The 17,643-nt window shown below is 37.1% G+C and overlaps 1 protein-coding gene across 3 annotated transcripts in view; it reads right to left on the reverse strand.

The window, feature by feature from the left end:
- Positions 1-17,643, reverse strand: part of LOC150089761 (eukaryotic translation initiation factor 4B-like) — a 310,970-nt gene that overhangs the window by 23,461 nt on the left and 269,866 nt on the right. The window lies entirely within an intron of this gene.

Genomic DNA, 17,643 nt, shown 5'->3' on the forward strand with positions numbered 1-17,643 from the left:
TATGATGAACAAAAAAAAAAAAAAAAATAATAATAATAAAAAAAATAATAAATAAATAAACAAACCTTGAAAATAAAAGAGATTAAGAGATTAATCTTTATTAATGTTTTATAAATTAGTACTAAATAAATAAAATATTGTAGATCCTAAACTGTCAGTTGTTGATAAAAAATTCTAACAGCACTTTTCCAAAAATTTAAACAACAACAAAATTTCTGAAGGGCTTATTATTCCCAAAGCACTGTTCTTTTTTTTTTTTTTTGGCAGTTGTAAATTGTACATAACCATAGAGAACTCTGTAGTTTCCCAATGTTTATCAAACTGTTGCTATGATATGATTGAACTGTTCATTGATAATCAAAAAATGATGCATATAACTTTTTGAAAGCTCCTACTAAGGAGACTTGTTTAATTATCTAAAAATTACTGACTTTTGTTATATATTTTTTAAAATTAGTAGTGCACTTGTTATACAAAGCTTATCTGATAGAGTTGGTTATTTTTTTCTTTACTTGATTTCCAAATTGGATAAAAAAAAAAACAAAAGTTGTAGTCTGCCATCGTTTACCATACTGATATAAGAACAAATATAAACACTGTTATAGTATCAGTATAAGAATGATATAGTATTAGTACTAAATAAATAAATACTGCATTAAATACTGTACAAATTAGACAGAAGGTAATATATATATATATATATATATATACACACATACACACACATACCAGTAGTGGCAAATTATCTAAGAAATCAAGCTTAAAAAAGTATCACCCAAAAGAAAAAACTTCCCACACTGCCTGTCCATTCTCTCTAATAGTTTGTCTAGTCCTTCCTTGAATTTATTCAAACTATTTATTTCAGTGACCGTAGATGGAAGTTTGTTACAACAATCAACCAGCAGCTGGCTGATGACTAACTTCTGCACATCTATCCTGCAATATCCTTCCTCAATTTGAATTTATGCCCTCATGTGTGTGTGTGTAGTCTGAGCAAAACTGAGAAAGCTCAATGCCATCATGAGCACTGAGCTTGCTCATCCCATTCAAAACACTCAAAAACCTCAATAAGAACACACAGGAAGTGCCTAGTCTCCAGATGCTACAGTCGATCAATTCGGCCCTGGAAGGACTGTGCAAGGCTCAAGGGGTGGAATTTTTTTCAGCCTGGCCTGTACTTGTTAACAGGAGAGACTGCTTCTACAGGGCTGGGATACACTTAAATAGAAAGGGTGCAAGAATATTTGCTGATGCTATTGAGGCAGTGTTAGATGAGTCGGTAAACTGATAGCTTGGGAGGATACAAGGACTAATAGATTAACAGTAGCCACTGGCAGAGGTGAAAGTTATTCTTGCACTGCTTCTATTGGAATGAGCAGCAGCCTGGAAAACAAAATGCAGGGTTTTTGGTTTGTTTTTTTTTTTTTTTTTTTTTAGGAGCATCAGCAACTAAGGCCATATTGCTCCGGGGATATGCGGTGGTCATTCCCTGACCTTTCCGCATCCTGTATATTTGGTGGTCATGGGCTCGAACCCCCGGTGTAATCAAGAAGAGTGCGCTACACACTGCTGCTCCTGCCTACCTGGCAAGATGCAGGGTATTTCAGAGACTGCTGGGAGTCATTGTGGTACAAGTAAACACATGGGTTGTGTTAGGGTAGCTAAGAATAGGAACAGGTGCATGTATACTTGCGTATACATGCACCTGTTTGCTAGCAGTTTGGTAAATAAATACAATGCTAGCAGTTTGGTAAATAAATTTGATGAATTTGAGGTATTGCTCAAAACATCAAATGTAGATATATTGTTGGGATATCAGAGACGTGGTGCCACACACACATATAAGGAATGCAGTACCGGAATTTGGGGAGTACAGTGTGTACAGAAAAGACAGACAGGCTAAGAAGGGTTATGCTATTAGTTAAGAAACACATAAAATCCAAGGAAATGAAGCCAGTTGACATCGATAGACAGTGCAGTGTCGAGTCAGTTTAGTGTGACATAAGCATTGGGAGATCAAAATTGAGAGTAGGAGTGTGTTATAGGCCTAATGACTTTGATGAGTATAATAAGAAACTGTACAGGAAAACAGAGTGGGCGAGTAAATTAGAGAGTCATATAATGGGGGATTTTAATTTCCGAGACATTGACTGGAATTTATGGGTTGGTCACTCACACACTAGCAAGGCCTTTGTGGATTTATTGGATGATTGTTTTCTTCATCAGCATGTTCGGGGGGCAACTAGAGGGAGTAATACTCTTGATCTGATTATCAGTAGTGATTATTCATGCATTAAGAATCTGCAGATAAAGAAACCACTAGGTGGCAGTGATTACAGTGTGCTGAAGTGGGATTTACTCAAAAAGGTAACTACCATCAGGGGTAAAGGGAAGGGTTTTTTCTTTTGTAAAGTTCACTACCTAGGTCTGAGACAGAATTTAAATTCTATACAGTGGAACCAACTGATGATATTACCAACTGCAAATTCAAAATGAGAAGCATTCAAAGAATTAATCTTGGAAGCTACTAGGTTTTACATACCAACTAAGAAATATTGTTCCAGGTTTAGGCCTAAATGGGTGTTAGATGAACTAATGAGACATATGGCAGAGAAGAAAAATGCATGGGATACATAAAAATTAATGGGTGACATAGAAGCTTGTGATAGATATAAGCTGGTCTGTAACCAAGTCATAAAGGAGATTAGGCAGGCAAAGGCAGATTATGAGAAATCTTTGGCAAAGGATGCAAAGAAAAATAGCAAAGAGTTCTTTACCTATGTAAACTCTAGAAGGAAAGGGATGAATCAGATTGGCACACTGGATATTGATAGTTCAACTGTTAATGATCCTCCTCAAGTGGCTAACAAATTAAATGAGTATTTTGCATCTACATTCACACATGAGGAGTTATTTAGGGAGGGGGAATGCCAGAGGAGAATTTAACTCTGGCAGTGAGCTAGATGATTTTGTACTAACTGAGAGGAAAGTGAAGGAGAAATTGTTGAAGATAAACATAAAAAAGGCACCCGGGGTAGACAGGATCTATCCAGTTATATTAAAGGAGGCAGCAAAGGAAGTAAGCAAACCCTTAGACTCCAATTCACAAAGGAGGATCAAAGGGAGACAAGTAATTATAGACCTGTTAGTTTTAACTTCTGTTCCAGGAAAATTAATGGAGGCAACAGTTAAAGACGCACTGCAGGATCATCTAGACAAGACTTCAGTTATAGCTCGGAACAGCATGGTTTTGTTAAGGCTGAGTCTTGCCTGACCAATCTGATTGGATGCTATGATGTGGTGTAACAAAGGAACTGGATGCAGGGAATAACTTTGATATCATATATTTGGATCTTAGAAAGGCTTTTGATACTGTTGCACATGGAAGACTGCTGAACAAATTGGAGCAGTGTGGCATTGGAGGCAAATTGCTGCTATTGATAAAGGGATGGTTGAGTGGGAGAAGACAGAGAGTGGGAATCAAAGGTCACTGCTCATTGCGGACTAATGTTATTAGTGGAGTCCTGCAGGGTTCAGTGTTAGGTCCATTGTTGTTTCTGTATTTATAAATGATATTGACGATGGTATATCCAGCTTAATGTCCAAGTTTGCAGACGATACAAAGGTTGGCAGGGTTGTTAAGGGCACTAATGACAGTAATTCAACAGGACCTAGAAATGACTGCAACAGGATCTAGAAAAGTTGAGCAGATGGTCTGAGAAGTGGCAAATGAAGTTTAACATTGACAAATGTAAAGTACTACATATGGGAAGCAGTTACTCCAGAGTAATGTATTAACTGTGTGGTACTACACTGACAGTGGTAGAGAACGAAAAGGACCTGGGGGTTACTGTGCAGGCAGACATGAGGTTATCTGAGCAGTGCAGAAGGTCCGCAAGAGTAGCTCATGGTGTCTTGAGCTACTCTTGCGGACTGAAGGAATTTTTCTAGCAGGGATAAGAAGGTGATTATCCCTTTGTATAAGGCAATGGTCAGGCCACACCTTGAGTACTGTATACAGGTCTGGAGGCCTCATCTTAAGAAGGATGTAGAGCGGTTGAAACGAGTACAGAGAAGCTTAGTGAATGGAACAAAGGGTTGCTCTTACGAAGAAAGGCTTAAGTTTTGCAAATTACAGTGTCTGGAGACTAGGCACCTGTGAGGCGATCTGATTGAGGTGTATAAAGCCTTGAATGGTTTTAGCATGCTCAATGCTGATGGGATTCTTCCTCTTGCTCAGAATAATCACCTGAGAGGGCATAAATTCAAATTGAGGAAAGAGAGATGTGCAGAAGTTTGCCTTTAGCCAGCAGGTAGTTGGTTGGTGGAACAGACTTCCATCCTTGGTTGTGGAAGTTGATAGTCTAAATAAATTTAAAGATAGGTTGGACAGGTATTTGGAACGAACGGAGGCGTGAAATAGGAGCTTTTTTTTTTTTTTTTTATTTCTTTTGGCTGATGCTGCATAAGTTTGCTTTCTTACATCATGTGCCTCTATTAATGCTGATGCTAATTTTTTTCTTTACTTGGTTTTCGAAATTGTTTAAAAAAACAAAAGTTTCATCTGCCATCGATTACCATACTGATATAAGAACAACTATAACCAACACTGTGATAGTATCAGTATAAGAATGGTATAGTATTAGTACTAAATAAATAAATACTGTACAAAATAGACAGAAGGTCATATATACAGGGTGATTCACTACCAGTGCGACAAACTTGCAGGAGGCATAGGAGGCACAAAGACAAATCGGAATCACATAGCATTGCAGGGTCCGAAATGCCTTTGTCACGCGGTAGAGGACGTTGAATGGGAGGTCGCGTGAACAGCGATCCTGCTGGAAGTCAGCATTTGTGAACCGGTTCCCGAGGCAGTAGGATGGACGCATATTCAAACATTGAACTGGCCGACATGCACCTCGCGTATGGAGCTGCGGACTGTAATGGCGTGCTGCTCTGCACTTGTACCAGGAACGTTTCACGCACAGGCGTGCTCCTCATTATACGATTTTCGCACGTGTGCACAGGTTACGTGAGACTGGTTGTTTCACAAGAAGTACCATGAATTGAGAGCGAACGACGAGGATGCCAGACAATGAGAATGTCCTACGTCTTGCAGAAGGCAATCCGAGTACGAGTACTCGAGCGATAGGCCAACGATTGGGTATTTCCCAATCCACTGTATGGGGGATACTGTCAACAAACCAAATGAGTTCATACCATCTGCAACGCGTCAAATCATTGGAGCCTGTGGATTATCCACTCCGGAGGACTTTTGCTACTTGGTTTCTTCAACAGAAACAGTTCGCAAATGCTGACTTCCAGCGGGATCGCTGTTCACGTCCTCTACCGCATGATGAAGGCATTTCGGACCCTGCAATGCTATGTGATTCCGATTTGTCTTTGTGCCCCCTACACCTCCTGCAAGTTTGTCGCACTGGTAGTGAATCACCTGTATATATATATATATATATATACACACACACACACACATACCGGTAGTGGCAAATTATGTAAAAATCAAGCTTAAGAAGTATCACCCAAAAGAAAAAACTTCCCACACTGCCTGTCCATTCTCTCTAATAGTTTGTCTAGTCCTTCCTTGAATTTATTCAAACTATTTATTTCAGTGACAGCAGATGGAAGTTTGTTACAACAATCAACCACCAGCTGGCTGATGACTAACTTTTGCACATCTATCCTGCAACTATCCTTCCTCAATTTGAATTTATGCCCTCACGTGTGTAGCCTGAGCAAACCCGAAAAAGCTCAATGCCATCATGAGCACTGAGTTTGCTCATGCCATTCAAAAGACTCAAAAACCTCAATCAGAACACACAGGGAGTGCCTAGTCTCCAGATACTACAATTTGAAGACTGAAGGATTCTTGGTAAGACTACCCTTTTGTTTCCTTCACGAATCTCGTCATTTTCTATACTCTTCCAAGCAGATCCACATATTTCCTAAAATAAGCATCCAGATCTGTATGCAATACTCAAAATGCAGCCCAACCCCTGACACATTCACCTCCTTATCCATTCTTGCAAACTTCCTGTATATCATTGACTAAATCTCACATTGCATGTGTGCACTGCATATCTGACTGCATGATTACTCTTAAGTCTTTTTTTTCATTTTCCACTACCCTGAATGTACTACCACACAGTTGGTATGTTGATCTGGAATTACTGCTATCTATATTCAGTACCTTTAAACTATGCAATTATAGTTTAACATTTGTTAATGTTAAACTATAACTGCCATTTCACAGTCCAGCTATCTAATTTTTCTAGACCTCGTTGCAGCAAAATACCTTGATTACTGTCACTAATCTCTCTCTCTTTCTCAACCTAAAACATCATTATCCTCTGCACATATTGCCAATGTTGGCATTTGTGGGCACAAACAAGAACTCCTGAGATGTATGCAAGTTACTTTGACTCATGTCATCAGAGAAGTGCATATCTATATTGCTCTCTCCATCCCTCCTATCTAGTAGTTTCCTAGAACCCTCAAAGAATTCTTAATGTTAATGGCAAAGAACCTTACACCATCATTATTCAAATATATTTGGTGTCTACAAAACAGGTTTCCTTCTACCTACGATTGTGGCCCACATACTGACAAAAATTTCACTCCAAAGGTGTTGAGTTAATCCCAAGGCTTTCAAGAACATAGTCCCTCCTATTGTATCTGAGTTTAATATCATTAGTCCCCAGATGATTATTAATGCTCTCTTTACTCTACACACCACAGCTATTTAAAAGCTGAGATTCTGTTAGCTATCACTTGTTGCTCATAACAGATACACCCAGGTTGTAGCCACACCTATCCTAAAAAAAAAAAAAAAAAATGCATGAAGACTCACTGCTGATAACCAAATCAAGAGTATTGCTTGCTCATGTTGCTGCTGTAGAAAACAGTCATCCAAGGAATCTATAAACGTTTTGCTAGTGTGTCAGTAACAACCCCACAAATTCTAGTCAACATCTGGAAATTTAAAATCCCCCATTAAAAAGACATTCTGATTTACTTGCCCACTCAATTTCTCTGTACAGCTGTTTGGTATACTCATCACAATCATTAGGCCTACAACACACTGCTACTCAATTTTGTTTTCCCAGTGCTTATATCACATCATGCTGACTCAACATTCACCCACTGGTCACCCATGTTGATTGGATGCACTGCCTTAGATTTAATATGCTTCTTAACTAAGAGCTTAATCTCTAAACCCCTCCTGTCCTGTCTGTTCTTACTTTATACACTGTACTCCCTATATACAAATTCAGCATCACTTATGTTTGAGCGACAACCGTGTCCCAGGGGCTCACAGCTGGTGAGTATGGGATTGGCACACCCAGGGTCCTGAGCTGGATATCATCATTTTTCTTTTTCTTGGTGATTTCCTTCTCTCTCAGGGTAACTCAGAATTTTTTTTTTTTTTTTTTGCCTGATGCAGCAAAAGCCTCAGACTTCCTTGCACCATAAGGCTGCTAATGATAATGATGATGATAATGATGTCTCCGTTATTCCTATAATGTCTGCATTTGATGACTTAATCAGTCATCAAATGCAGACATTATAGGTATAGTGGAGACATGGTTTCACTCAGATACATCAAATTTATTTACAATGCTCCTAGCATTAGTGTACATGTGCATGTTCTTACTCTTAGTTACACCCTTACACAGCACATGTATTGACTGATTCCATGATGACACAGCAGGGGCTGAAATCCCCAACACCTTGCTTTTCCGACTGCTGGATTTTTTCCAATAGAAGCAGTGCAAGAATCACCTCTGCCTGTGATTCTAGTTATGCTATTAGTCTATATATTTCCCCACATATCACTGCCTTGATAGCATTAGCAAATATTCTTACACCCCTTATAAATAGTCTCTCCTGTTTATAAGGGATGCAAGCACAGATCACACTGAGAAAAAATTCTACCCTATGAGCCTTACACATTCTTTCCAGGGCCGAACTGATTGACAATGCTCTCAATATGAACTGCTTCCTATCATGTCTGGGCAGAATTGCAGACACTTTACTAGGTATATTATTTAATGGGTATAAAGAAACATATACATATAACATTCAGGATATAAATAACATAATATACCTTATCAAATATCAACACGACTGTAACATATGCTATTTGGATCAAACAAAACTGCAAATACTAGAGCTTATTATCACAGAAATAGCGATCAACACAACTTAGCCAACATGCACAGTCACATAACCATAACACTCAAATAAATTCAGCAATAAGCATAATGAAATTAAATTCAAACCACAAACAATTATTATAAGAAGCTTTGGCCATCGAATCGTTCCATCTAAACTTCCGAAATGTGATTCTTAATATGAAATTACCAGCAACTTTTCTCCAATATGGCATTTAACACACATTAAATTTCCAACATGTGCTTTAGTTTTGCATCCTGGGAGTTAAGGAATTAAGTTTCATCTATAAAAACAAATACAACTTACTCTTCCTGACATAACCAACTGACTATGTTTTACGAAATTCTTTTGTTAAGACTGTTGGTTACTTGAATCATACTAAAATTTATTTTATTTAATTCTGCTCAATTACATTAATTATTAGTATTTGAATACTGAAAATACTTTTGTTCCAGGACCTTTACTGTTAAACATAAAGATGAGGAAGCCCCATAGGAATACAGCCACTCCCTGACTTATGTAAGGGTTGCATTCTGCAGAATGCTACATAAGTCGAATTTTATGTAAGTCGTAATTTCCCTAAAGGCTTATGCAGTACTCGCAACTATGCATGCTGAATTTGATTGAAGCAAAAATGAAATGTTTGACAAACATGAAAATAGCATTATTTATTAAATTTTTTTATCTCGTGCAGAAAAAATTTCAGAAGTGTACAAAATTACAAAAGTGTGTAATTACAAAAATTTTACTTGAACATTGAAACGAGCGCAATGCTTCATCATATTAAACCATCCACTGCTTGCCATGAACTTGTCAAGGGGTTCACTAGGGTTTGTACTTATTCTTAATATCTTAATTAAATAAATCTTGCTTTAGCTTGAATGGCCATTAGACTCAAGGACACTTATTTCTGAATCTGATTTTCCATCCATATTATTAATAGCTTTTCCATCTTCTGAATGTTGTTTTGTGATCACTGTTGGTCTTAAATGCATTGATCCCAGTGACGTGTTATCCTATAGGCAAAAAAGACACCTGCCTATAGGTGTCTTTTGGCCTTCCCTGATGGGGGGGGAAATCACTGTTTCAAAAACTCAATGCTATTTTTTACTAATATTTTTAAGTGATTTCTATCTGAAACTGAACTTTCTACCTGACAAGGTCAATGAACTTTACTTGAAGATTAATTTGAAAATTAATAAATTTTTTTCAAAAATGGTTTTACTGATTTCAATAAAATTTTATATTTAGTTCTTATGTCATATAATTTGTTTGTTTTGTTGTCACAATAAAATGAAATTGAAAATGTTCTTTATTAGTTTTTTTCTTTAGATGTGGCTCCCAAAGCCCATTTTGCCTTGGACCCTATGAAGGTATAACTTGTCACTGGTTGATCCATGTTCTTTTATACATGCACTGTCCTTTAAAATAGTATTCACTGTTGAAGCAGCAACACATAATTCCCATACAATAGATAAACTTTGTCCTGTGTCTTACTTAATCATTTTCATCTTCATTTCTATATCAATTTTGTTTCGTTTCCTAGCACTGCCACCATTTATACTTTCCGATTGTTGTTTTCCCCTTCGTCATTGTAATAAGTAAATGAGAATGAAGAGATTTTGAAAATTTATTTGTTTTTTATATGATTGAAGATTTCAGTGAAGGGGAAACACATTTCACCATAATAACATAAAAACCCACACAATTCCAGTTATCTGTATTATCGCAAATGCAAAGGAACATATTATAACGATGAAAGTGTAATGCATTCACTGACCAGACCGTGTACACCTTCCTCTCAGCCAATAGTAGCATTTGTAAACATGCTGGCCATGCGTTTTCTTTTTGCATCCTTTAGTTAAAAGACATTTTTAGGTTGTGCTTATTTGACATAAATTTATATAAAACTAATACAATTTCCATTATAAAAACTACCTTTCAAAGAAGTTAAATAGCTTAGTTATATTGCAAAATTTTCAACTTCTGAGGTCTTGGAATGAATTACCAAAAGAAAAAAAACAATGTGTTATTGGGTTTCCATTACAATACCGGTCAAAATCTTAATACTGGTATTTCGGTATTTTTAATTTATGAAACCGGGATACCTGTATTCCAAAAACAAACGTTTTTCTCAATAAATTTTAATGACAATTAGGTGCAATAAAGTAAGGAAAAAAACAAATACCGTAATTACTTGAATTCATGTTTTAAATAAACTTTTATTGCAATAATAAATATTCTGAAAAAAATCATTAAAATTCTAAGAACAAAAAAATACATATTGTTACTGCAAAGTTTAGTTATGTTTAAGCATCCACACTACCTGTCTGAATAAAGTGAGCTCTGAAGAAACATAAGCAATCAATAGTATGATCGCTTAAAATGGATCTAATTTTGGTACATACAGTATTTGATTAGCGGCAAAAAATGCCCTTTCAGATTCTATTCTGGTACTGAGATAATCGTAAACGATCTCAGTCCATATTTTCTAGGCTTTGAACTTTTTTAGAAAAAATAGTTAAAAGTATTTCATTAATTTCCGACTCAAGTTCATCTTTTAAAATCTCATTGGAGTCAGGAAATTTCTTATTTTGGAAATAATTTGCGGAACACTGATGTTCTGTTCCATTGGGCTTCCATTGTTGAATTATGTTCACAATTTTCTGAAGGAGAAAGATTTTATTAAGCGAAGCATAATTTTCACTATGGTATCTTTACTGAGACTGGGAGAATACAAAGAGTGGAGATAAAGAATAAAGAAGAGAGCAAAGAGTGCAGTTAAGGAATTCTTCACATATATAAATGCAAAGAACAGAAGGACAAACCAAATTGGACCCTTAAGTAATAGACGTGGGACAGTATTAGATACCATAGCTGAAGTTGCAGATGAACTCAACAGTTATTTTGCATCGATATTTACATAAAAAATAAAAGTCTGTGTCAATGAGATATTATGAAGTGAAGTTGAAAAAATGTAATTAATGATGCTGAAATTTCAAATGATTATTTAATCAGAAAACTTTCTCACCTACAGGCAAGTAAGGCTCCTGTGGTTGATGGCATATACCCTATAATCTTAAAGGAGGCGGCAAGTGAGTACATTGAACTATTAAAGCTAGTTATGACAGCATCACTGGACAGGAGAGATTCCGTTGTATTGGTGTAAAATGGAACATAAAGGTAGTTCTAGGAGTATACCGACCGGCCAGTCTAACTTTAGTAGTAGGGAAAATCATGGAGGCAATGATCAAGGGTGGAATTTGGGATCATTTAGATGGAAATGGAATTCTGTAGGATATACAGCATGGTTTTGTAAAGGAAAAATCATGTTCAACAAATCTGGTTAGCCATTTTGACAGGTCACTCGTGAGCTTGATTTAGGGAATAATTTCGACATTGTTTATTTGGATTTCAGCAAAGCATTTGACTCTGTCCCACATGAGTAGTTACTTTATACGCTGGAGCATGCTGGAATCATAGGGAAAATCCTTAGATGGATAGCACGATGGCTTGAGGGCACCAGGCAGAGGGTTGTGATAAAATGTTATTCCTCAGATTGGGTTAATGTAAGAAGTGGGGTTCCCCAAGGATCAGTATTGGGACCACTGTTGTTTTTGATTATCTTAAATGACATCTATGAAAGGATGGAGTGCGTGAGGTTTAAACTTGCAGATGATGTAAAGGTCAGTAGAGTAGTTAATGATCACTGCCAAGCAGAGCTTCTTCAGAGTGACCTAGATAGACTTCCAGGATGATCAGAAAAGTGGGCAGCTATGCTTCAATTCAGCAAAATGCAAGGTCTTACGCCTGGGGAACAGCAACCCCAAAATAACTTATACACTTAGTGGAGTTGAACTAAAGTCAGCGGCGCCTCCGTAGCCAGGCGGGAAGGAGCAACAGTGCGTAGCACACGCTTCTTGATTAGACCAGGGTTCGAGCCCGTCACCACCAAATACGGAGGATGCGGAAAGGTCAGGGAACGACCACCGCATATTCCTGGAGAAATATGGCCTTAGTTGCTAATGCTCCTAAAAACCAAACAACAACAACAACTCAAGTCTGTAGTGGAGGAACGGAAATTGGGAGTTAAATGATTTTCTAATAACTGAGAGCAAAGTGGACGAGAAATTGTTGAAGTTAAATATAAGGAAGGCACCTGGGTTGGACGGGATCTATCCAGTTATATTACAGGAAGCAGCAAAGGAAGTAAGCAAACCCTTAGCCATAATTATGAGAGCTTCCTTGGACTCAGGGGAGATTCCCATGGACTGCAGGTGTGTAAATGTATCACTAATTCACAAAGAGGTTCAAAAGGTGACACAAGAAACTATAGACCTGTTAGTTTAACTTATGTTCCAGGGAAAATAATGGAGTCACTGGTTAAAGAAGCATTGAAGGATCATCTAGACAAGACTACAGTAATAGTTAAGACACAGCTTGGATTTGTTAAAGGGAGGTCTTATCTAACCATTTTTATTGGATACTATGATGTGGTCACAAGGGAACTGAATGTAAAAAATAATTTTATTATTATAATTTTAATGTCAGCAGTCTGTGTACTTATAGTTGGATTTCAGGAATGCTTTTGATACTGTTGCACATGGAAGACTGCTGTACAAATTGGATAGGAATGGCATTAAGTGTAAGTTGCTACAATGTATAAAGGGATGGTTGAGTGGGAGACGACAGAGAGTGGTAATTAATGGACACTGCTCTTCGTGGACAAACGTTATTAGTGGAGTTCCCCAGGGTTTGGTGCTGGACCCATTGTTGTTTTGTGTATTCATCACTGATATTGATGAAGATATATAAGGATTAATGTCCAAGTTTGCAGATGATAAAAAGGTTGGTAGGGTTGTTAAAGACAGTTACGACAGTATGCTACTCCAACTGGATCTAGAAAAGCTGAGGAAATGAGCTGAGAAGTGGCAACTGAAGTTTAACATTGACAAATGCCAAGTACTACATATGAGTAGCAATAACCCAAGAGAAACATACCAACTGTGTGGTACTACACTCAGGGAAGTGGAAAGCAAAAAAACCTGGAGGTAATTGTGCAGTCAAATATGAAGTTTGCTGAGCAGTGCAGACTGGCTGCCAGGGCAGGTCATGGAGTCTTGTCAATGATATATAAGAATTTTGCCAGCAGGGACAGGAAGGTGATTATGCCGCTGTACAAGGCAATGGTCAGGCCACACCTAGAGTATTGTGTACATATCTGGAGGCTTCATTTTAGGAAGGATGTAGAGTTGCTAGGACGAGTACAAAGAAGAGCATCAAGATTAGTGAGGGGAACAAAGGGGGGGTGCTCTTACAAAGAAAGTCTTAAATTCTGTAAATTGCAGTGCCTGGAGAGTAGGCACCTACTCTCCAGGTGATTGAGTTTTATAAGGCTTGAATGGGTTGAGAAGGCTGAATGCTGATGGGATTCTTCCTGTTGCTCAGATTAAGAACCTGACGGGGCATAGATTCAAACTGAGGAAAGACAGTTGTAGAATGGATGTGCGGAAATTTTCCTTTAGCCAGGTGGTTGATTGGTAGAACAGACTTCCATCTTTTTTTGTGGAAGTTGATAGCCTAAATAAATTTAAGTCTGACCTGGACAAGCATTTGGAACGAATGGAGGGGTGAAATGGGAGGGTTTTTTTTTTCCCCTTTTGGCTGTTGCTGCATTTGCTTGCTTTCTGCATCACATGCCTCTACTAATGGTAATGCTAATATCATTAAACACTCGTGTGTGTGTGTGTGTGTGTGTGTGTGTGTGTGTGTGTGTGTGTGTGTGTGTGTGTGTGTGTGTGTGTGTGTGTGTGTGTGTGTTCTTTAACCAGGGTGGCTCCCAGGCATAAGCCCAACTCCACCTTGAAAACTTTTGAATGTGTAGTCTTTACAAAGCAGCCCGGTAAAAGTATGTTGAATTATTTATTTTATTTATTGTTTGTTTGTTTGGTTTTTAGGAGCATTAGCAACTAAAGCAGGCCTGGAAAAGTATGTTGAATTAACTGGGTTTGGTTTTACTGTAGCGCAATTCACACATGAAATTCTGCACCAAAAACTTACGCAAAAAGTCAAATTTACATAAGTCGGGTGTTTATGTAAATCGAGGAGTGGCTGTATACAGCATTAATGTGTGTAAAAAAGCAAAAATTATTAATTAATGCTATGTACAAAGACAATGATGAAACAACAGCATTAAAAGATAACAGTTTATTAAAAAATACATCTAATATAAACAATATGTGCTTGAGATAATCCTACCTTTTAGTACGAACATCATATTTTTTCTTGTCTTCTCAATACTTTACGTTGGAAATATGTTTCTACCGCTGTATATATGGTTAGAAGTATAATTTTTACTTGCCATGTACTAACTTAATTAACCAGTGGTGCAAACCACAAAATGCAAACAACTGCCTTCACTGACTTGTAAATACAGCGGAGCACAACAGTGTGTGCATTTCTGAACATTTGGAAATTTTTCCGTTGTACAGGTTTGAAATGAGAATTATAATACAAACAGATAAAATTTCAAGATATATTGTTTAATTTAATTTTCTTTATCATTCAAAAATAAATTATTTTTAATAAGTTACAGCAGGGGTTTCTGACCTTTAGAACTTGGGTATTAATACTGAATAAATTTTTACTTTTTTACTGAATAAATAAATTTTTTTAAAGTTTATTGTGAAAAGGACATTATATGCTTGTTCATCTAGATACAGATTAGAAGTAGTATGTATTAGCATTAGTAGAGGCATATGATGAAAGAAAGCAAGCTTATACAGCATCAGCCAAAAAAAAAAAAAAAAAAAAACCCAATTTCACACATCCATTTCGTCTAAAAGTTTGTCCAGTTCCTCCTTGAATTTATTTAAGCTGTGAACTTTCACAATGGCAGATGGAAGTTTGTTCCAGCAATCAAATACCTGCTGGCTAAAGGCAAATTTTTGTACATCTATTCTACAACTGTCTTTTCTCAATTTGAATTTATGTCCCTTCAGGTTTACAATCTGAGCAAGAAGAATCTCATTAGCACTGAGCCTGCCCAACCCGTTCAAGGCCTTATACCCCTCAATCAGATCACCTTGCAGGTACCTTGTCAATTATATGACAAGCATATAATGTCAATAGTAGATGCTGCAAATTGCAGAACTTTGGCCTTTCTTCATAAGAGGACCCCTTCGTTGCCCTCACCATCTTGTTGGTTTCTCTGTACTCATTCTAAAAACTCTACATCCGTCTTAAAATGAAGCCTCAGACCTATGCACAGTACTCAAAGCACTGCCTGACCATAGCCTTATACAAAGTAATCACCTCCTTATCTCTACTAGCAAAATTCCTGTACAGGCAACCCCCGTATAACATGGTACATCTACAACACGGTTTCGCTCCAAATTCAAATCCCGTCGATGAAGGGAGGAATTTTTATGGGACTTTTTCACAACATGGCTGAGTTAGTCGGGCTCCGGCAAGGAAAGCATGGTTTTTTCTCCCAGAAACTCAGGTTTTCATCCAACAAAACAGAAAATCGACCTCAGGACACATGCAATTTATAGAAAATACACATTGATAAATTGTGGCAATCCTCGCATAACAGGGTATTTTTGAACTTTTGTGTGGGGAAAACCCTGCTATTATGTTGGATGTAATTTTTCAACGTTTCGACTCTTTTTGAATTCCCCACTATTGACTTGCTAATCAAAAAAAAAAAAAAAAATTATTGAGAAATCCATGTATTTTATTTTGTTGGGAAATCCCTGTGTTAATTTCTGTGCTATTGAACTTGTGGAAAAATCTAGATTTCAAAGTTTTATTACTATTGGATAGCACACTAGGCCATCCAAAAGATTTAGTCATCCAAATGTTGAAGTTATGTTCCTACCACCACAGTACAACTGTTGTGGTAGGAACTCAGCCGTTAGATCAAGGCATTAAATCCAACTTTAAAACTCATTCCATCAGAAAATCGTTACAATGGATTTTGGAAAAAATTGATTCTGAATCTATTGAAGTAATGGAGCCATGGAAACATTTCTCAATTGTGGACTGTATCAGAATCATAGCTTTATCACTGAAAGAAGTAAAATCGTCAACGTTAAATGTGTGTGGAAAAATGTAAGGCCAGAGTAAGTTCATTCACAAAACATGATCGAACGGGCAGAAAATGGAATCGGTGCAATAGTAGAAATTGCTATGTTGGTAGGAGGGGAAGGTTTTGATGATATGACTACTGAAGCCCTCATGGGTAGCATATCTTATAGAATTGCCTTCCACCCCACACTGGCTGGAAAAGACCCAAATTCAAATCCCGTCGATGAAGGGAGGAATTTTTATGGGACTTTTTCACAACATGGCTGAGTTAGTCGGGCTCCGGCAAGGGAAGCATGGTTTTTTCTTGAAGAAACTCAGGTATTTCATCCAACAAAACAGAAAATCAACCTCAGGACACATGCAATTTATAGAAAATACACACAGAGTAACATGGCCTTAGTCACCGATGCTCCTAAAAAAAAAAAAAAAAAAAAAAAAAGACATGATTACTGAAGACGTTCAAGAATTACTGGTAGAAAAAGAAGCTGGCATAAAGGATTTGGTGAAAATGGCATCAGATGTAAAATCAAAGCAATACAGATGATGATATCGCAGATGAAAATCCTAAACTTCCAAATTTTACACTAAAAAGTATGGGAAGGCATAAAGTTAGCACAGCAATTAGAATTTTACTTTTTGAATGCAGATTCTTGAATGAAAGGAGCTCAAATTTCAAAAGGGAGTTTTAAAAATGCTTAGTAACATACGATGAAATTCACAAAGATTTATCAAGCAAAAGCAAACATACCAGATTAATGATTTTTTAAAGAGAGCAGAAGATACACGAAATCTAAAATGGTGTATTTTTGTTAGTTTTGTTAATATTTTGTTAAAGAAATAGCATATTTTTGTTAGCTTTTGGAAGTAACCCCCTTTTTGTACCTTTTCTTAGTTTGTATAACAGTTTCGCACAACACGACATTTTTACAGGAACCTAATAACTGTGTTATACGAGGATTACCTGTATATCATTGACAAGACCCCATGACCTGCTCTGGCAGGCTGTCTACGCTGTTCAGGAAACTTCAAATCTAACTGCACAATTACCACCAGGTCTTTTTCATTCTCTACCACCCCGAGTATAGTATCACACAGTTGGCGCATTACTCGGGGGTTACTTCTACCCATATAAAGCTTTTGCATTTGTTAATGTTAAACTTCAGGTGCCACTTCTAAGCCCATTTCCCCAACATTTCTAGATCCTGTTGCAGTATCATACTGTCAATAACTGTCATTAGCAACCCTGCCAACCTTTGTATCATCTACAAACTTGGATATTAAGTCTCATATACCTTCATCAATATCACTGATAAACATAAAAAACAACAATGGTCCCAACACCGAAAACTGGAGGGA

Source organism: Mastigoproctus giganteus, chromosome 2 (assembly GCF_048544385.1).
Source record: "Mastigoproctus giganteus isolate SK-2022 chromosome 2, ASM4854438v1, whole genome shotgun sequence".
NCBI lineage: Eukaryota > Metazoa > Arthropoda > Arachnida > Uropygi > Thelyphonidae > Mastigoproctus > Mastigoproctus giganteus.